The sequence below is a fragment of the Pseudophryne corroboree genome (genome assembly GCF_028390025.1).
Source record: "Pseudophryne corroboree isolate aPseCor3 chromosome 8 unlocalized genomic scaffold, aPseCor3.hap2 SUPER_8_unloc_3, whole genome shotgun sequence".
Lineage (NCBI taxonomy): Eukaryota > Metazoa > Chordata > Amphibia > Anura > Myobatrachidae > Pseudophryne > Pseudophryne corroboree.
In genome coordinates, this window is record NW_026967621.1 from 222,932 (window position 1) to 247,491 (window position 24,560).

Here is a 24,560-nt window from a genome sequence, read left to right on the forward strand (position 1 = left end):
GCCATCGGTGATGATTAATTATCTCAGTGTGTGTGACCATAGGTGATGACATATTATCTCAGTATGTGTGACCATCGGTGATGATGTATTATCTCAGTATGTGTGGCCATCGGTGATAATGTATTATCTCAGTATGTGTGACAATCGGTGATGATATATTATCTCTGTTTGTGTGGGCATCAGTGATGATATACTATCTCCATGTGTGTGGCCATTGGGGATGATATATTATCTCTGTGTGTGTGGCCATCGGTGATGCTATATTATCTCAGTGTGTGTGGCCATCGGTGATGATATATTATCTCAGTATGTGTGGCCATCGGTGATGATATATTATCTCAGTATGTGCGGCCATCGGTGATGATATATTATCTCAGTATGTATGGCCATCGGTGATGATATATTATCTCAGTATGTGTGATAACTGGTGATGATATAGTATCTTGGCATGTGTGGCCATCGGTGATGATTTATTATCTCAGTGTGTGTGGCCATCGGTGATGATTAATTATCTAAGTGTGTGTGGCCATCGGTGATGATATATTATCTCCATGTGTGTGGCCATCGGTGATGATTAATTAACTTAGTGTGTGTGACCATCGGTGATGACATATTTTCTCAGTATATGTGACCATCGGTGATGATATATTATTTCAGTATGTGTGGCCGTCGGTAATAATGTATTATTTCAGTATGTGTGACAATCTGTTATATATTATCTCAGTATGTGTGACCATCGGTGATGATATATTATCTCAGTGTGTGTGACCATCGGTGATGATATATTATCTCAGTATGTGTGGCTATCGGTGATGATATATTATCTCAGCATGTGTGCCCATCGGTGATGATATATTATCTCAGTATGTATGGCCATCGGGGTGATTTACTATCTCAATGTGTGTGGCCATCGGGGATGATATATTATCTCAGTGTGTGTGGCCATCGGTGATGCTATATTATCTCAGTGTGTGTGGCCATCGGTGATGATATACTATCTCAGTATGTGTGGCCATCGGTGATGATATATTATCTCAGTATGTGCGGCCATCGGTGATGATATATTATCTCAGTATGTATGGCCATCGGTGATGATATATTATCTCAGTATGTGTGATAACTTGTGATGATATAGTATCTTGGCATGTGTGGCCATCGGTGATGATATATTATCTCAGTATGTGTGGCCATCGGTGATGATATATTATCTCAGTATGTGTGGCCATCGGTGATGATATATTATCTCAGTATGTATGGCCATCGGTGATGATATATTATCTCAGTATGTGTGATAACTGGTGATGATATAGTATCGTGGCATGTGTGGCCATCGGTGATGATATATTATCTCAGTGTGTGTGGCCATCGGTGATGATTAATTATCTCAGTGTGTGTGGCCATCGGTGATGATATATTATCTCAGTGTGTGTGGCCATCGGTGATGATTAATTATCTCAGTGTGTGTGACCATAGGTGATGACATATTATCTCTGTGTGTGTGTGACCATCGGTGATGATATATTATCTCAGTATGTGTGATAACTGGTGATGATATAGTATCTTGGCATGTGTGGCCATCGGTGATGATATATTATCTCAGTGTGTGTGGCCATCGGTGATGATTAATTATCTCAGTGTGTGTGACCATAGGTGATGATATATTATCTCATTATGTGTGACCATCGGTGACGATATATTATCTCAGTATGTGTGGCCATCGGTGATAAAGTATTATCTCAGAATGTGTGACAATCGGTGATGATATATTATCTCTGTATGTGTGGGCATCAGTGATGATATGCTATCTCCATGTGTGTGGCCATCGGGGATGATATATTATCTCAGTGTGTGTGGCCATCGGGGATGATATATTATCTCAGTGTGTGTGGCTATTGGTGATGATATATTATCTCAGTGTGTGTGGCGATAGGTGATGATATATTATCTCAGTATGTGTGACCATCGGTGATGATTAATTATCTCAGTGTGTGTGACCATTGGTGATGATATATTATCTCAGTGTGTGTGACCATTGGTGATGATATATTATCTCAGTGTGTTTGGCCATCGGTGATGATATATTACCTCAGTATGTGTGGCCATCGGTGATGATATATTATCTCAGTATGTGTGGCCATCGGTTATAATGTATTATCTCAGTATGTGTGACAATCGGTGATGATATATTATCTCAGTATGTGTGGGCATCAGTGATGATATACTATCTCCATGTGTGTGGCCATCGGGGATGATATATTATCTCAGTGTGTGTGTCCATCGGGGATGATATATTATCTCAGTGTGTGTGGCTATCGGTGATGATATATTATCTCAGTGTGTGTAGCGATAGGTGATGATATATTATCTCAGTATGTGTGACCATCGGTGATGATATATTATCTCAGTGTGCGTGGCCATCGGTGATGATATATTATCTCAGTGTGTGTGACCATTGGTGATGATATATTATCTCAGTGTGTTTGGCCATCGGTGATGATATATTACCTCAGTATGTGTGGCCATCGGTGATGATATATTATCTCAGTGTGTATGGCCATCGGTGATGATATATTATCTCAGTATGTGTGATAACTGGTGATGATATAGTATCTTGGCATGTGTGGCCATCGGTGATGATATATTATCTCAGTATGTGTGGCCATCGGTTATAATGTATTATCTCAGTATGTGTGACTATCGGTGATGATATATTATCTTAGTATGTGTGGGCATCAGTGATGATATACTATCTCCATGTGTGTGGCCATCGGGGATGATATATTATCTCAGTGTGTGTGTCCATCGGGGATGATATATTATCTCAGTGTGTGTGGCTATCGGTGATGATATATTATCTCAGTGTGTGTAGCGATAGGTGATGATATATTATCTCAGTGTGTGTGTCCATCGGGGATGATATATTATCTCAGTGTGTGTGGCTATCGGTGATGATATATTATCTCAGTGTGTGTAGCGATAGGTGATGATATATTATCTCAGTATGTGTGACCATCGGTGATGATATATTATCTCAGTGTGCGTGGCCATCGGTGATGATATATTATCTCAGTGTGTGTGACCATTGGTGATGATATATTATCTCAGTGTGTTTGGCCATCGGTGATGATATATTACCTCAGTATGTGTGGCCATCGGTGATGATATATTATCTCAGTGTGTGTGGCTATCGGTGATGATATATTATCTCAGTGTGTGTAGCGATAGGTGATGATATATTATCTCAGTATGTGTGACCATCGGTGATGATATATTATCTCAGTGTGCGTGGCCATCGGTGATGATATATTATCTCAGTGTGTGTGACCATTGGTGATGATATATTATCTCAGTGTGTGTAGCGATAGGTGATGATATATTATCTCAGTATGTGTGACCATCGGTGATGATATATTATCTCAGTGTGCGTGGCCATCGGTGATTATATATTATCTCAGTGTGTGTGGCCATCGGTGATGATTTATTATCTAAGTGTGTGTGGCCATCGGTGATGATTAATTATCTCAGTGTGTGTGGCCATCGGTGATGATATATTATCTCAGTGTGTGTGGCCATCGGTGATGATTAATTAACTCAGTGTGTGTGACCATCGGTGATGACATATTTTCTCAGTATATGTGACCATCGGTGATGATATATTATCTCAGTGTGTGTGGCCATCGGTGATGATTAATTATCTCAGTGTGTGTGACCATAGGTGATGACATATTATCTCAGTATGTGTGACCATCGGTGATGATGTATTATCTCAGTATGTGTGGCCATCGGTGATAATGTATTATCTCAGTATGTGTGACAATTGGTGATGATATATTATCTCAGTATGTGTGGGCATCAGTGATGATATACTATCTCCATGTGTGTGGCCATTGGGGAAGATATATTATCTCAGTGTGTGTGGCCATCGGTGATGCTATATTGTCTCAGTGTGTGTGGCTATCGGTGATGATATATTATCTCAGTGTGTGTGGCGATAGGTGATGATATATTATCTCAGTTTGTGTGACCATTGGTGATGATATATTATCTCAGTGTGTTTGGCCATCGGTGATGATATATTATCTCAGTATGTGTGGCCATCGGTGATGATATATTATCTCAGTATGTATGGCCATCGGTGATGATATATTATCTCAGTATGTGTGATAACTGGTGATGATATAGTATCTTGGCATGTGTGGCCATCGGTGATGATTTATTATCTCAGTGTGTGTGGCCATCGGTGATGATTATTTATCTAAGTGTGTGTGGCCACCGGTGATGATATATTATCTCAGTGTGTGTGGCCATCGGTGATGACATATTTTCTCAGTATATGTGACCATCGGTGATGATATATTATCTCAGTATGTGTGGCCATCGGTGATAATGTATTATCTCAGTATGTGTGTCAATCTGTTATATATTATCTCAGTATGTGTGACCATCGGTGATGATATATTATCTCAGTGTGTGTGTGACCATCGGTGATGATATATTATCTCAGTATGTGTGGCAATTGGTGATGATATATTATCTCAGCATGTGTGTCCATCGGTGATGATATTTTATCTCAGTATGTGTGGCCATCGGGGATGATTTACTATCTCAATGTGTGTGGCCATATGGGATGATATATTCTCTCAGTGTGTGTGGCCATCGGTGATGCTATATTATCTCAGTGTGTGTGGCCATCGGTCATGATATATTATCTCAGTATGTGTGGCCATCGGTAATGATATATTATCTCAGTATGTGCGGCCATCGGTGATGATATATTATCTCAGTATGTATGGCCATCGGTGATGATATATTATCTCAGTATGTGTGATAACTGGTGATGATATAGTATCTTGGCATGTGTGGCCATCGGTTATGATATATTATCTCAGTATGTGTGGCCATCGGTGATGATATATTATCTCAGTATGTGTGGCCATCAGTGATGATATATTATCTCAGTATGTATGGCCATCGGTGATGATATATTATCTCAGTGTGTGTGACCATAGGTGATGACATATTATCTCAGTATGTGTGGCCATCGGTTATAATGTATTATCTCAGTATGTGTACCAATCGGTGATATATTATCTCAGTATGTGTGTCCATCGGTGATGATATATTATCTCAGTATGTGTGGGCATCGGGGATGATATACTATCTCAATGTGTGTGGCCATCGGGGATGATTAATTATCTCAGTGTGTGTGACCATAGGTTATGACATATTATCTCATTATGTGTGTCCATCGGTGACGATATATTATCTCAGTATGTGTGGCCATCGGTGATAAAGTATTATCTCAGTATGTGTGACAATCGGTGATGATATATTATCTCAGTATGCGTGACAATCGTTGATGATATATTATCTCAGTATGTGTGACCATCGGTGATGATATATTATCTCAGGATGTGTGTCCATCAGTGATGATATATTATCTCAGTATGTGTGGGCATCGGGGATGATATACTATCTCAATGTGTGTGGCCATCGGGGATGATATATTATCTCAGTGTGTGTGGCCATCGGTGATGCTATATTATCTCAGTGTGTGTGGCCATCGGTGATGATATATTATCTCAGTATGTGTCACCTTCGGTGATGATATATTATCTCAGTGTGTGTGGCCATCCGTGATATTATATTATCTCAGTGTGTGTGACCATCGGTGATGCTATATTATCTCAGTGTGTTTGGCCATCGGTGATGATATATTATCTCAGTATGTGTGGCCATCGGCGATGATATATTATATCAGTATGTGTGGCCATCGGTGATGATATATTATTTCAGTATGTGTGACCATCGGCGATGATATATTATCTCAGTGTCTGTGGCCATCGGTGATGATATTTTATCTCAGTGTGTGTGGCCATCGGTGATGATATATTATCTCAGTGTGTGTGGCCATCGGTGATGCTATATTATCTCAGTGTGTGTGGCCATCGTTGATGATATATTATCTCAGTGTGTGTGGCCATCGTTGATGATATATTATCTCAGTGTGTGTGGCCATCGGTGATGATATATTATGTTAGTATGTGTGGCCATCGGTGATGATATATTATGTCAGTATGTGTAGCCATCGGTGATTATATATTATCTCAGTATGTGTGACCATCGGTGATGATATATTATCTCAGTATGTGTGGCCATCGGTGATGATATATTATCTCAGTATGTATGGCCAGCGGTGATGATATATTATCTCAGTATGTGTGATAACTGGTGATGATATAGTATCTTGGCATGTGTGGCCATCGATGATGATATATTATCTCAGTGTGTGTGGCCATCGGTGATGATTAATTATCTCAGTGTGTGTGGCCATCGGTGATGATATATTATCTCGGTGTGTGTGACCATCGGTGATGACATATTATCTCAGTATGTGTGACAATCGGTGATGATATATTATGTCAGTATGTGCGGCCATCGGTGATGATATATTATCTCAGTATGTGTGGCCATCGGTGATGATATATTATCTCAGTATGTGTCGCCATCGGTGATGATATATTATCTCAGTATGTATGGCCATCGGTGATGATATATTATCTCAGTATGTGTGATAACTGGTGATGATATAGTATCTTGGCATGTGTGGCCATCAGTGATGATATATTATCTCAGTGTGTGGCCATCGGTGATGATTAATTATCTCAGTGTGTGTGACCATAGGTGATGACATATTATCTCAGTATGTGTGGCCATCGGTGATAATGTATTATCTCAGTATGTGTGACAATCGGTGATGATATATTATCTCAGTATGTGTGGGCATCAGTGATGATATACTATCTCCATGTGTTTGACCATCGGTGATGATATATTATCTCAGTGTGTGTGGCCATCGGGGATGATATATTATCTCAGTGTGTGTGGCTATCGGTGATGATATATTATCTCAGTGTGTGTGGCGATAGGTGATGATATATTATCTCAGTATGTGTGACCATCGGTGATGATATATTATCTCAGTGTGTGTGACTATCGGTAATTACATATTTTCTCAGTATATGTGACCATCGGTGATGATATATTATCTCAGTATGTGTGGCCATCGGTGATAATGTATTATCTCAGTATGTGTGACAATCTGTGATATATTATCTCAGTATGTGTGACCATCGGTGATGATATATTATCTCAGTGTGTGTGACCATCGGTGATGATTCTCAGTATGTGTGGCTATCGGTGATGATATATTATCTCAGCATGTGTGTCCATCGGTGATGATATATTATCTCAGTATGTGTGGGCATCGGGGATGATATACTTTCTCAATGTGTGTGGCCATCGGGGATGATATATTATCTCAGTGTGTGTGGCCATCGGTGATGCTATATTATCTCAGTGTGTGTGGCCATCGGTGATGATATATTATCTAAGTATGTGTGACCATCGGTGATGATATATTATCTCAGTATGTGCGGCCATCGGTGATGATATATTATCTCAGTATGTATGGCCATCGGTGATGATATATTATCTCAGTATGTGTGATAACTGGTGATGATATAGTATCTTGGCATGTGTGGCCATCGGTGATGATTAATTATCTCAGTGTGTGTGACTATCGGTGATGACATATTTTCTCAGTATATGTGACCATCGGTGATGACATATTATCTCAGTATGTGTGGCCATCGGTGATAATGTATTATCTCAGTATGTGTGACAATCGTGATGATATATTATGTCAGTATGTGTAGCCATCGGTGATGATATATTATCTCAGTGTGTGTGGCCATCGGTGATAATTAATTATCTCAGTGTGTGTGGCCATCGGTGATGATATTTTATCTTAGTGTGTGTGGCCATCGGTGATCATTAATTATCTCAGTGCGTGTGACCATCGGTGATGACATATTATCTCAGTTTATGTGACCATCGGTGATGATATATTATCTCAGTATGTGTGGCCATCGGTGATAAAGTATTATCTCAGTATGTGTGACAATCGGTGATGATATATTATCTCAGTATGTGTGACCATCGGTGATGATATATTATCTCAGTGTGTGTGGCCATTGGTGATGATATATTATCTCAGTATGTGTGTCCATCGGTGATGATATACTATCTCAATGTGTGTGGCCATCGGGGATGATATATTATCTCAGTGTGTGTGGCCATCGGGGATGATATATTATCTCAGTGTGTGTGGCCATCGGTGATGATATATTATGTCAGTATATGTGGCCATCGGTGATGATATATTATGTCAGTATGTGTGGCCATCGGTGATGATATATTATGTCAGTATGTGTGGCCATCACTGTTGATATATTATCTCAGTATGTGTGACCATCGCTGATGATATATTATCTCAGTGTGTGTGGCCATTGGTGATGATATATTATCTCAGTGTGTGTGGCCATCAGTGATGCTATAATATCTCAGTATGTGCGGCCATCGGTGATGATATATTATGTCAGTATGTGTGGCCATCGGTGATGATATATTATGTCAGTATGTGTAGCCATCGGTGATGATATATTATCTCAGTATGTGTGACCATCGGTGATGATATATTATCTCAGTATGTGTGATAACTGGTGATGATATAGTATCTTGGCATGTCTGGCCATCGGTGATGACATATTATCTCAGTGTGTGTGGCCTTCGGTGATGATATATTATCTAGGTGTGTGTGACTATCGGTGATGACATATTATCTCAGTATGTTTGACCATCGGTGATGATATATTATCTCAGTATGTGTGGCCATCTGTGATAATGTATTATCTCAGTATGTGTGACAATCGGTGATGATATATTATGTCAGTATGTGTGGCCATCGGTGATGATATATTAACTCAGTGTGTGTGACCATCGGTGATGACATATTATCTCAGTATGTGTGACCATCGGTGATGATATATTTTCTCAGTATGTGCGGCCATCGGTGATGATATAATATCTCAGTGTGTGTGACCATCGGTGATGACATATTATCTCAGTATGTGCGACCATCGGTGATGATATATTATCTCAGTGTGTGTGGCCATCGGTGATGATATATTATCTCAGTATGTGTGACCATCGGTGATTATATATTATCTCAGTGTGTGTGACCATCGGTGATGATATATTATCTCAGTGTGTGAGGCCATCAGTGATGATATATTATCTCACTGTGTGTGGCCATCGTTGATGATATATTATCTCAGTGTGTGTGGCCATCGGTGATGATATATTATGTCAGCATGTTTTGCCATCGGTGATGATATATTATGTCAGTATGTGTAGCCGTTGGTGATGATATATTAGCTCAGTATATGTGACCATCGGTGATGATATATTATCTCAGTGTGTGTGGCCATCGGTGATGATTAATTATCTCAGTATGTGTGGCCATCGGTGATGACATATTATCTCAGTATGTATGGCCATCGATGATGATATATTATCTCAGAATGTGTGATAACTGGTGATGATATAGTATCTTGGCATGTGTGGCCATCGGTGATGATATATTATCTCAGTGTGTGTGGCCATCGGTGATGATTATTATCTAAGTGTGTGTGGCCATCGGTGATGACATATTATCTCAGTATGTGTGACCATCGGTGATGATATATTATCTCAGTATGTGTGGCCATCGGTGATAATGTATTATCTCAGTATGTGTGACAATCGTGATGATATATTATGTCAGTATGTGTGGCCATCGGTGATGATATATTATCTCAGTGTGTGTGGCCATCGGTGATGATATATTATATCAGTATGTGTGGCCATCGGTGATGATATATTATCTCAGTATGTGTGATAACTGGTGATGATATAGTATCTTGGCATGTGTGGCCATCGGTGATGATTTATTATCTCAGTGTGTGTGGCCATCGGTGATGATTAATTATCTCAGTGTGTGTGGCCATCGGTGATGATATATTATCTCAGTGTGTGTGGCCATCGGTGATGATTAATTAACTCGGTGTGTGTGACCATCGGTGATGACATATTTTCTCAGTATATGTGACCATCGGTGATGATATATTTTCTCAGTATGTGTGGCCATCGGTGATAATGTATTATCTCAGTATGTGTGGCCATCGGGGATGATATATTATCTCAGTGTGTGTGGCCATCGGGGATGATATATTATCTCAGTGTGTGTGGCTATCGGGGATGATATATTATCTCAGTGTGTGTGGCGATAGGTGATGATATATTATCTCAGTATGTGTGACCATCGGTGATGATATATTATCTCAGTGTGCGTGGCCATCGGTGATGATATATTATCTCAGTGTGTGTGACCTTTGGTGATGATATATTATCTCAGTGTGTTTGGCCATCGGTGATGATATATTATCTCAGTATGTGTGGCCATCGGTGATGATATATTATCTCAGTATGTATGGCCATCGGTGATGATATATTATCTCAGTATGTGTGATAACTGGTGATGATATAGTATCTTGGCATGTGTGGCCATCGGTGATGATATATTATCTCAGTGTGTGTGGCCATCGGTGATGATTAATTATCTCAGTGTGTGTGACCATAGGTGATGACATATTATCTCAGTATGTGTGACCATCGGTGATGATGTATTATCTCAGTATGTGTGGCCATCGGTGATAATGTATTATCTCAGTATGTGTGACAATCGGTGATGATATATTATCTCTGTTTGTGTGGGCATCAGTGATGATATACTATCTCCATGTGTGTGGCCATTGGGGATGATATATTATCTCTGTGTGTGTGGCCATCGGTGATGCTATATTATCTTAGTGTGTGTGGCCATCGGTGATGATATATTATCTCAGTATGTGTGGCCATCGGTGATGATATATTATCTCAGTATGTGCGGCCATCGGTGATGATATATTATCTCAGTATGTATGGCCATCGGTGATGATATATTTTCTCAGTATGTGTGATAACTGGTGAGGATATAGTATCTTGGCATGTGTGGCCATCGGTGATGATATATTATCTCAGTATGTGTGGCCATCGGTGATGATATATTATCTCAGTATGTGTGGCCATCGGTGATGATATATTATCTCAGTATGTATGGCCATCGGTGATGATATATTATATCAGTATGTGTGATAACTGGTGATGATATAGTATCTTGGCATGTGTGGCCATCGGTGATGATATATTATCTCAGTGTGTGTGGCCATCGGTGATGATTAATTATCTCAGTGTGTGTGGCCATCGGTGATGATATATTATCTCAGTGTGTGTGGCCATCGGTGATGATTAATTATCTCAGTGTGTGTGACCATAGGTGATGACATATTATCTCTGTGTGTGTGTGACCATCGGTGATGATATATTATCTCAGTATGTGTGATAACTGGTGATGATATAGTATCTTGGCATGTGTGGCCATCGGTGATGATATATTATCTCAGTGTGTGTGGCCATCGGTGATGATTAATTATCTCAGTGTGTGTGACCATAGGTGATGATATATTATCTCATTATGTGTGACCATCGGTGACGATATATTATCTCAGTATGTGTGGCCATCGGTGATAAAGTATTATCTCAGAATGTGTGACAATCGGTGATGATATATTATCTCTGTATGTGTGGGCATCAGTGATGATATGCTATCTCCATGTGTGTGGCCATCGGGGATGATATATTATCTCAGTGTGTGTGTCCATCGGGGATGATATATTATCTCAGTGTGTGTGGCTATTGGTGATGATATATTATCTCAGTGTGTGTAGCGATAGGTGATGATATATTATCTCAGTATGTGTGACCATCGGTGATGATATATTATCTCAGTGTGCGTGGCCATCGGTGATGATATATTATCTCAGTGTGTGTGACCATTGGTGATGATATATTATCTCAGTGTGTTTGGCCATCGGTGATGATATATTACCTCAGTATGTGTGGCCATCGGTGATGATATATTATCTCAGTGTGTATGGCCATCGGTGATGATATATTATCTCAGTATGTGTGATAACTGGTGATGATATAGTATCTTGGCATGTGTGGCCATCGGTGATGATATATTATCTCAGTATGTGTGGCCATCGGTTATAATGTATTATCTCAGTATGTGTGACTATCGGTGATGATATATTATCTTAGTATGTGTGGGCATCAGTGATGATATACTATCTCCATGTGTGTGGCCATCGGGGATGATATATTATCTCAGTGTGTGTGTCCATCGGGGATGATATATTATCTCAGTGTGTGTGGCTATCGGTGATGATATATTATCTCAGTGTGTGTAGCGATAGGTGATGATATATTATCTCAGTGTGTGTGTCCATCGGGGATGATATATTATCTCAGTGTGTGTCGCTATCGGTGATGATATATTATCTCAGTGTGTGTAGCGATAGGTGATGATATATTATCTCAGTATGTGTGACCATCGGTGATGATATATTATCTCAGTGTGCGTGGCCATCGGTGATGATATATTATCTCAGTGTGTGTGACCATTGGTGATGATATATTATCTCAGTGTGTTTGGCCATCGGTGATGATATATTACCTCAGTATGTGTGGCCATCGGTGATGATATATTATCTCAGTGTGTGTGGCTATCGGTGATGATATATTATCTCAGTGTGTGTAGCGATAGGTGATGATATATTATCTCAGTATGTGTGACCATCGGTGATGATATATTATCTCAGTGTGCGTGGCCATCGGTGATGATATATTATCTCAGTGTGTGTGGCCATCGGTGATGATTTATTATCTAAGTGTGTGTGGCCATCGGTGATGATTAATTATCTCAGTGTGTGTGGCCATCGGTGATGATATATTATCTCAGTGTGTGTGGCCATCGGTGATGATTAATTAACTCAGTGTGTGTGACCATCGGTGATGACATATTTTCTCAGTATATGTGACCATCGGTGATGATATATTATCTCAGTGTGTGTGGCCATCGGTGATGATTAATTATCTCAGTGTGTGTGACCATAGGTGATGACATATTATCTCAGTATGTGTGACCATCGGTGATGATGTATTATCTCAGTATGTGTGGCCATCGGTGATAATGTATTATCTCAGTATGTGTGACAATCGGTGATGATATATTATCTCAGTATGTGTGGGCATCAGTGATGATATACTATCTCCATGTGTGTGGCCATTGGGGATGATATATTATCTCAGTGTGTGTGGCCATCGGTGATGCTATATTATCTCAGTGTGTGTGGCTATCGGTGATGATATATTATCTCAGTGTGTGTGGCGATAGGTGATGATATATTATCTCAGTTTGTGTGACCATTGGTGATGATATATTATCTCAGTGTGTTTGGCCATCGGTGATGATATATTATCTCAGTATGTGTGGCCATCGGTGATGATATATTATCTCAGTATGTATGGCCATCGGTGATGATATATTATCTCAGTATGTGTGATAACTGGTGATGATATAGTATCTTGGCATGTGTGGCCATCGGTGATGATTTATTATCTCAGTGTGTGTGGCCATCGGTGATGATTATTTATCTAAGTGTGTGTGGCCATCGGTGATGATATATTATCTCAGTGTGTGTTGCCATCGGTGATGACATATTTTCTCAGTATATGTGACCATCGGTGATGATATATTATCTCAGTATGTGTGGCCATCGGTGATAATGTATTATCTCAGTATGTGTGTCAATCTGTTATATATTATCTCAGTATGTGTGACCATCGGTGATGATATATTATCTCAGTGTGTGTGTGACCATCGGTGATGATATATTATCTCAGTATGTGTGGCAATTGGTGATGATATATTATCTCAGCATGTGTGTCCATCGGTGATGATATTTTATCTCAGTATGTGTGGCCATCGGGGATGATTTACTATCTCAATGTGTGTGGCCATATGGGATGATATATTCTCTCAGTGTGTGTGGCCATCGGTGATGCTATATTATCTCAGTGTGTGTGGCCATCGGTGATGATATATTATCTCAGTATGTGTGGCCATCGGTGATGATATATTATCTCAGTATGTGCGGCCATCGGTGATGATATATTATCTCAGTATGTATGGCCATCGGTGATGATATATTATCTCAGTATGTGTGATAACTGGTGATGATATAGTATCTTGGCATGTGTGGCCATCGGTTATGATATATTATCTCAGTATGTGTGGCCATCGGTGATGATATATTATCTCAGTATGTGTGGCCATCAGTGATGATATATTATCTCAGTATGTATGGCCATCGGTGATGATATATTATCTCAGTGTGTGTGACCATAGGTGATGACATATTATCTCAGTATGTGTGGCCATCGGTTATAATGTATTATCTCAGTATGTGTACCAATCGGTGATATATTATCTCAGTATGTGTGGCCATCGGTGATGATATATTATCTCAGTATGTGTGGCCATCAGTGATGATATATTATCTCAGTATGTATGGCCATCGGTGATGATATATTATCTCAGTGTGTGTGGCCATCGGTGATGACATATTATCTCAGTGTGTGTGGCCATCGGTGATGATATACTATCTCAGTATGTGTGGCCATCGGTGATGATATATTATCTCAGTATGTGCGGCCATCGGTGATGATATATTATCTCAGTATGTATGGCCATCGGTGATGATATATTATCTCAGTATGTGTGATAACTTGTGATGATATAGTATCTTGGCATGTGTGGCCATCGGTGATGATATATTATCTCAGTATGTGTGGCCATCGGTTATAATGTATTATCTCAGTATGTGTGACTATCGGTGATGATATATTATCTTAGTATGTGTGGGCATCAGTGATGATATACTATCTCCATGTGTGTGGCCATCGGGGATGATATATTATCTCAGTGTGTGTGTCCATCGGGGATGATATATTATCTCAGTGTGTGTGGCTATCGGTGATGATATATTATCTCAGTGTGTGTAGCGATAGGTGATGATATATTATCTCAGTGTGTGTGTCCATCGGGGATGATATATTATCTCAGTGTGTGTCGCTATCGGTGATGATATATTATCTCAGTGTGTGTAGCGATAGGTGATGATATATTATCTCAGTATGTGTGACCATCGGTGATGATATATTATCTCAGTGTGCGTGGCCATCGGTGATGATATATTATCTCAGTGTGTGTGACCATTGGTGATGATATATTATCTCAGTGTGTTTGGCCATCGGTGATGATATATTACCTCAGTATGTGTGGCCATCGGTGATGATATATTATCTCAGTGTGTGTGGCTATCGGTGATGATATATTATCTCAGTGTGTGTAGCGATAGGTGATGATATATTATCTCAGTATGTGTGACCATCGGTGATGATATATTATCTCAGTGTGCGTGGCCATCGGTGATGATATATTATCTCAGTGTGTGTGGCCATCGGTGATGATTTATTATCTAAGTGTGTGTGGCCATCGGTGATGATTAATTATCTCAGTGTGTGTGGCCATCGGTGATGATATATTATCTCAGTGTGTGTGGCCATCGGTGATGATTAATTAACTCAGTGTGTGTGACCATCGGTGATGACATATTTTCTCAGTATGTGTGACCATCGGTGATGATATATTATCTCAGTGTGTGTGGCCATCGGTGATGATTAATTATCTCAGTGTGTGTGACCATAGGTGATGACATATTATCTCAGTATGTGTGACCATCGGTGATGATGTATTATCTCAGTATGTGTGGCCATCGGTGATAATGTATTATCTCAGTATGTGTGACAATCGGTGATGATATATTATCTCAGTATGTGTGGGCATCAGTGATGATATACTATCTCCATGTGTGTGGCCATTGGGGATGATATATTATCTCAGTGTGTGTGGCCATCGGTGATGCTATATTATCTCAGTGTGTGTGGCTATCGGTGATGATATATTATCTCAGTGTGTGTGGCGATAGGTGATGATATATTATCTCAGTTTGTGTGACCATTGGTGATGATATATTATCTCAGTGTGTTTGGCCATCGGTGATGATATATTATCTCAGTATGTGTGGCCATCGGTGATGATATATTATCTCAGTATGTATGGCCATCGGTGATGATATATTATCTCAGTATGTGTGATAACTGGTGATGATATAGTATCTTGGCATGTGTGGCCATCGGTGATGATTTATTATCTCAGTGTGTGTGGCCATCGGTGATGATTATTTATCTAAGTGTGTGTGGCCATCGGTGATGATATATTATCTCAGTGTGTGTTGCCATCGGTGATGACATATTTTCTCAGTATATGTGACCATCGGTGATGATATATTATCTCAGTATGTGTGGCCATCGGTGATAATGTATTATCTCAGTATGTGTGTCAATCTGTTATATATTATCTCAGTATGTGTGACCATCGGTGATGATATATTATCTCAGTGTGTGTGTGACCATCGGTGATGATATATTATCTCAGTATGTGTGGCAATTGGTGATGATATATTATCTCAGCATGTGTGTCCATCGGTGATGATATTTTATCTCAGTATGTGTGGCCATCGGGGATGATTTACTATCTCAATGTGTGTGGCCATATGGGATGATATATTCTCTCAGTGTGTGTGGCCATCGGTGATGCTATATTATCTCAGTGTGTGTGGCCATCGGTGATGATATATTGGGGTACATTTACTAACATTCGTAATTTCCGAAAATAGGTCAAAGTTCAATCACGAATGACATCGACAGTGTAAAACTGCAACTTTTTGAATTTATTACGATGGATTTACTAAGCTGTCGTATTCGTGTTTTTCTTTTCTTCCGATGTCGATGTCATTCGTTTTTTTTTACCTAATTTTACGGCAGTGATTAGCAAAACACTGCCGTTTTTTTTTACAATCAATCTCGGCCGGATCTGTGTGATCCGTGCTGGGGTTCTTTTTTTATTTTATTTTTAATTAAACAATGTAAAATCCCCCAAAAAAATGCGTGGGGTCCCCCCTCCTAAGCATAACCAGCCTCGGGCTCTTTGAGCCGATCCTGGTTGCAGAAATATGGGCAAAAAAATGACAGGGGTTCCCCCATATTTAAGCAACCAGCATCGGGCTCTGCGCCTGGTCCTGGTCCCAAAAATACGGGGGACAAAAAGAGTAGGGGTCCCCCGTATTTTTAAAACCAGCACCGGGCTCCACTAGCTGGACAGATAATGCCACAGCCGGGGGTCACTTTTATACAGCGCCCTGCGGCCGTGGCATCAAAAATCCAACTAGTCACCCCTGGCCGGGGTACCCTGGGGGAGTGGGAACCCCTTCAATCAAGGGGTCCCCCCCCCCCCAGCCACCCAAGGGCCAGGGGTGAAGCCCGAGGCTGTCCCCCCCCATCCAATGGGCTGCGGATGGGAGGGCTGATAGCCTTTGTTGTAAAATAAAAGATATTGTTTTTAGTAGCAGTACTACAAGTCCCAGCAAGCCTCCCCCGCATGCTGGTACTTGGAGAACCACAAGTACCAGCATGCGGCGGAAAAACGGGCCCGCTGGTACCTGTAGTACTACCACTAAAAAAATACCCAAAAAAACACAAGACACACACACCGTGAAAGTATAATTTTATTACATACATACACACATACATACATACATACTTACCTTATGTTCCCACGCAGGTCGGTCCTCTTCTCCAGTAGAATCCAAGGGGTACCTGTTGAATAAATTCTACTCACGAGATCCAGGGGTCCAGGCTCCTCGGCAAATCCAGGGATAATCCACGTACTTGAATAAAACAAAAAAACGGTTGCCCGACCACGAACTGAAAGGTGACCCATGTTTGCACATGGGTCACCTTCCCACGAATGCCAGAAACCCACTTTGCCTTCTGGCTAAGTGGGTTTCTTCAGCCAATCAGGGAGTGCCACGTTGTAGCACTCTCCTGATCAGCTGTGTGCTGCTGTCCTCACTGACAGGCAGCACGCGGCAGTGTTACAATGTAGCGCCTATGCGCTACATTGTAACCAATGATGGGAACTTTCTGCTCAGCGGTGACGTCACTTTAGGTCAACCGCAGGGCAGAAAGTTCCCATCATTGGTTACAATGTAGCGCATAGGCGCTACATTGTAACACTGCCGTGTGCCGCCTGTCAGTGAGGACAGGAGCACACAGCTGATCAGGAGAGTGCTACAACGTGGCACTCCCTGATTGGCTGAAGAAACCCACTTAGCCAGAAGGCAAAGTGGGTTTCTGGCATTCGTGGGAAGGTGACCCATGTGCAAACATGGGTCACCTTTCAGTTCGTGGTCGGGCAACCGTTTTTTTGTTTTATTCAAGTACGTGGATTATCCCTGGATTTGCCGAGGAGCCTGGACCCCTGGATCTCGTGAGTAGAATTTATTCAACAGGTACCCCTTGGATTCTACTGGAGAAGAGGACCGACCTGCGTGGGAACATAAGGTAAGTATGTATGTATGTGTGTATGTATGTAATAAAATTATACTTTCACGGTGTGTGTGTCTTGTGTTTTTTTGGGTATTTTTTTAGTGGTAGTACTACAGGTACCAGCGGGCCCGTTTTTCCGCCGCATGCTGGTACTTGTGGTTCTCCAAGTACCAGCATGCGGGGGAGGCTTGCTGGGACTTGTAGTACTGCTACTAAAAACAATATCTTTTATTTTACAACAAAGGCTATCAGCCCTCCCATCCGCAGCCCATTGGATGGGGGGGGACAGCCTCGGGCTTCACCCCTGGCCCTTGGGTGGCTGGGGGGGGGGACCCCTTGATTGAAGGGGTCCCCACTCCCCCAGGGTACCCCGGCCAGGGGTGACTAGTTGGATTTTTGATGCCACGGCCGCAGGGCACTATATAAAAGTGACCCCCGGCTGTGGCATTATCTGTCCAGCTAGTGGAGCCCGGTGCTGGTTTTAAAAATACGGGGGACCCCTACTCTTTTTGTCCCCCGTATTTTTGGGACCAGGACCAGGCGCAGAGCCCGATGCTGGTTGCTTAAATATGGGGGAACCCCTGTCATTTTTTTCACCATATTTCTGCAACCAGGATCGGCTCAAAGAGCCCGAGGCTGGTTATGCTTAGGAGGGGGGACCCCACGCAATTTTTTTTGAAAAAATAAGCACTTTCCCACCCCTTCCCACTGATATACATGCACGGATCTCATGGATCCCTGCATGCCTATCCAATCACGAATAAAAAAAAAAGGTCTGTTTTTTTTTAGCACTTTTTTACGAGTTGTAATTTTTCACGGCAGTGTTTGTTCTTTTTTGGCTTTGCACTTCTTAGTAAATGACCGAGATTCATACTTAAACAGCCGCGTTTTGACCGATGGTGTATTCATTCGTAATTTTTTACCTGAACTTGCAAAAAATTACGAATGCCCTCATCACTGCCGTGATTAGTGTTTAGTAAATGACCGAGATGACACTTTGAAGAAAAAACGGCATCTCGGTCAAAATCGGGAGCTTAGTAAATATACCCCATTATCTCAGTATGTGTGGCCATCGGTGATGATATATTATCTCAGTATGTGCGGCCATCGGTGATGATATATTATCTCAGTATGTATGGCCATCGGTGATGATATATTATCTCAGTATGTGTGATAACTGGTGATGATATAGTATCTTGGCATGTGTGGCCATCGGTTATGATATATTATCTCAGTATGTGTGGCCATCGGTGATGATATATTATCTCAGTATGTGTGGCCATCAGTGATGATATATTATCTCAGTATGTATGGCCATCGGTGATGATATATTATCTCAGTGTGTGTGACCATAGGTGATGACATATTATCTCAGTATGTGTGGCCATCGGTTATAATGTATTATCTCAGTATGTGTACCAATCGGTGATATATTATCTCAGTATGTGTGGCCATCGGTGATGATATATTATCTCAGTATGTGTGGCCATCAGTGATGATATATTATCTCAGTATGTATGGCCATCGGTGATGATATATTATCTCAGTGTGTGTGGCCATCGGTGATGACATATTATCTCAGTATGTGTGACCATCGGTGATGATATATTATCTCAGTGTGTGTGACCATCGGTGATGATATATTATCTCAGTATGTGTGGCTATCGGTGATGATATATTATCTCAGCATGTGTGCCCATCGGTGATGATATATTATCTCAGTATGTATGGCCATCGGGGTGATTTACTATCTCAATGTGTGTGGCCATCGGGGATGATATATTATCTCAGTGTGTGTGGCCATCGGTGATGCTATATTATCTCAGTGTGTGTGGCCATCGGTGATGATATACTATCTCAGTATGTGTGGCCATCGGTGATGATATATTATCTCAGTATGTGCGGCCATCGGTGATGATATATTATCTCAGTATGTATGGCCATCGGTGATGATATATTATCTCAGTATGTGTGATAACTTGTGATGATATAGTATCTTGGCATGTGTGGCCATCGGTGATGATATATTATCTCAGTATGTGTGGCCATCGGTGATGATATATTATCTCAGTATGTGTGGCCATCGGTGATGATATATTATCTCAGTATGTATGGCCATCGGTGATGATATATTATCTCAGTATGTGTGATAACTGGTGATGATATAGTATCTTGGCATGTGTGGCCATCGGTGATGATATATTATCTCAGTGTGTGTGGCCATCGGTGATGATTAATTATCTCAGTGTGTGTGGCCATCGGTGATGATATATTATCTCAGTGTGTGTGGCCATCGGTGATGATTAATTATCTCAGTGTGTGTGACCATAGGTGATGACATATTATCTCTGTGTGTGTGTGACCATCGGTGATGATATATTATCTCAGTATGTGTGATAACTGGTGATGATATAGTATCTTGGCATGTGTGGCCATCGGTGATGATATATTATCTCAGTGTGTGTGGCCATCGGTGATGATTAATTATCTCAGTGTGTGTGACCATAGGTGATGATATATTATCTCATTATGTGTGACCATCGGTGACGATATATTATCTCAGTATGTGTGGCCATCGGTGATAAAGTATTATCTCAGAATGTGTGACAATCGGTGATGATATATTATCTCTGTATGTGTGGGCATCAGTGATGATATGCTATCTCCATGTGTGTGGCCTTCGGGGATGATATATTATCTCAGTGTGTGTGTCCATCGGGGATGATATATTATCTCAGTGTGTGTGGCTATTGGTGATGATATATTATCTCAGTGTGTGTAGCGATAGGTGATGATATATTATCTCAGTATGTGTGACCATCGGTGATGATATATTATCTCAGTGTGCGTGGCCATCGGTGATGATATATTATCTCAGTGTGTGTGACCATTGGTGATGATATATTATCTCAGTGTGTTTGGCCATCGGTGATGATATATTACCTCAGTATGTGTGGCCATCGGTGATGATATATTATCTCAGTGTGTATGGCCATCGGTGATGATATATTATCTCAGTATGTGTGATAACTGGTGATGATATAGTATCTTGGCATGTGTGGCCATCGGTGATGATATATTATCTCAGTATGTGTGGCCATCGGTTATAATGTATTATCTCAGTATGTGTGACTATCGGTGATGATATATTATCTTAGTATGTGTGGGCATCAGTGATGATATACTATCTCCATGTGTGTGGCCATCGGGGATGATATATTATCTCAGTGTGTGTGTCCATCGGGGATGATATATTATCTCAGTGTGTGTGGCTATCGGTGATGATATATTATCTCAGTGTGTGTAGCGATAGGTGATGATATATTATCTCAGTGTGTGTGTCCATCGGGGATGATATATTATCTCAGTGTGTGTGGCTATCGGTGATGATATATTATCTCAGTGTGTGTAGCGATAGGTGATGATATATTATCTCAGTATGTGTGACCATCGGTGATGATATATTATCTCAGTGTGCGTGGCCATCGGTGATGATATATTATCTCAGTGTGTGTGACCATTGGTGATGATATATTATCTCAGTGTGTTTGGCCATCGGTGATGATATATTACCTCAGTATGTGTGGCCATCGGTGATGATATATTATCTCAGTGTGTGTGGCTATCGGTGATGATATATTATCTCAGTGTGTGTAGCGATAGGTGATGATATATTATCTCAGTATGTGTGACCATCGGTGATGATATATTATCTCAGTGTGCGTGGCCATCGGTGATGATATATTATCTCAGTGTGTGTGGCCATCGGTGATGATTTATTATCTAAGTGTGTGTGGCCATCGGTGATGATTAATTATCTCAGTGTGTGTGGCCATCGGTGATGATATATTATCTCAGTGTGTGTGGCCATCGGTGATGATTAATTAACTCAGTGTGTGTGACCATCGGTGATGACATATTTTCTCAGTATATGTGACCATCGGTGATGATATATTATCTCAGTGTGTGTGGCCATCGGTGATGATTAATTATCTCAGTGTGTGTGACCATAGGTGATGACATATTATCTCAGTATGTGTGACCATCGGTGATGATGTATTATCTCAGTATGTGTGGCCATCGGTGATAATGTATTATCTCAGTATGTGTGACAATCGGTGATGATATATTATCTCAGTATGTGTGGGCATCAGTGATGATATACTATCTCCATGTGTGTGGCCATTGGGGATGATATATTATCTCAGTGTGTGTGGCCATCGGTGATGCTATATTATCTCAGTGTGTGTGGCTATCGGTGATGATATATTATCTCAGTGTGTGTGGCGATAGGTGATGATATATTATCTCAGTTTGTGTGACCATTGGTGATGATATATTATCTCAGTGTGTTTGGCCATCGGTGATGATATATTATCTCAGTATGTGTGGCCATCGGTGATGATATATTATCTCAGTATGTATGGCCATCGGTGATGATATATTATCTCAGTATGTGTGATAACTGGTGATGATATAGTATCTTGGCATGTGTGGCCATCGGTGATGATTTATTATCTCAGTGTGTGTGGCCATCGGTGATGATTATTTATCTAAGTGTGTGTGGCCATCGGTGATGATATATTATCTCAGTGTGTGTGGCCATCGGTGATGACATATTTTCTCAGTATATGTGACCATCGGTGATGATATATTATCTCAGTATGTGTGGCCATCGGTGATAATGTATTATCTCAGTATGTGTGTCAATCTGTTATATATTATCTCAGTATGTGTGACCATCGGTGATGATATATTATCTCAGTGTGTGTGTGACCATCGGTGATGATATATTATCTCAGTATGTGTGGCAATTGGTGATGATATATTATCTCAGCATGTGTGTCCATCGGTGATGATATTTTATCTCAGTATGTGTGGCCATCGGGGATGATTTACTATCTCAATGTGTGTGGCCATATGGGATGATATATTCTCTCAGTGTGTGTGGCCATCGGTGATGCTATATTATCTCAGTGTGTGTGGCCATCGGTGATGATATATTATCTCAGTATGTGTGGCCATCGGTGATGATATATTATCTCAGTATGTGCGGCCATCGGTGATGATATATTATCTCAGTATGTATGGCCATCGGTGATGATATATTATCTCAGTATGTGTGATAACTGGTGATGATATAGTATCTTGGCATGTGTGGCCATCGGTTATGATATATTATCTCAGTATGTGTGGCCATCGGTGATGATATATTATCTCAGTATGTGTGGCCATCAGTGATGATATATTATCTCAGTATGTATGGCCATCGGTGATGATATATTATCTCAGTGTGTGTGACCATAGGTGATGACATATTATCTCAGTATGTGTGGCCATCGGTTATAATGTATTATCTCAGTATGTGTACCAATCGGTGATATATTATCTCAGTATGTGTGGCCATCGGTGATGATATATTATCTCAGTATGTGTGGCCATCAGTGATGATATATTATCTCAGTATGTATGGCCATCGGTGATGATATATTATCTCAGTGTGTGTGGCCATCGGTGATGACATATTATCTCAGTATGTGTGACCATCGGTGATGATATATTATCTCAGTGTGTGTGACCATCGGTGATGATATATTATCTCAGTATGTGTGGCTATCGGTGATGATATATTATCTCAGCATGTGTGCCCATCGGTGATGATATATTATCTCAGTATGTATGGCCATCGGGGTGATTTACTATCTCAATGTGTGTGGCCATCGGGGATGATATATTATCTCAGTGTGTGTGGCCATCGGTGATGCTATATTATCTCAGTGTGTGTGGCCATCGGTGATGATATACTATCTCAGTATGTGTGGCCATCGGTGATGATATATTATCTCAGTATGTGCGGCCATCGGTGATGATATATTATCTCAGTATGTATGGCCATCGGTGATGATATATTATCTCAGTATGTGTGATAACTTGTGATGATATAGTATCTTGGCATGTGTGGCCATCGGTGATGATATATTATCTCAGTATGTGTGGCCATCGGTGATGATATATTATCTCAGTATGTGTGGCCATCGGTGATGATATATTATCTCAGTATGTATGGCCATCGGTGATGATATATTATCTCAGTATGTGTGATAACTGGTGATGATATAGTATCTTGGCATGTGTGGCCATCGGTGATGATATATTATCTCAGTGTGTGTGGCCATCGGTGATGATTAATTATCTCAGTGTGTGTGGCCATCGGTGATGATATA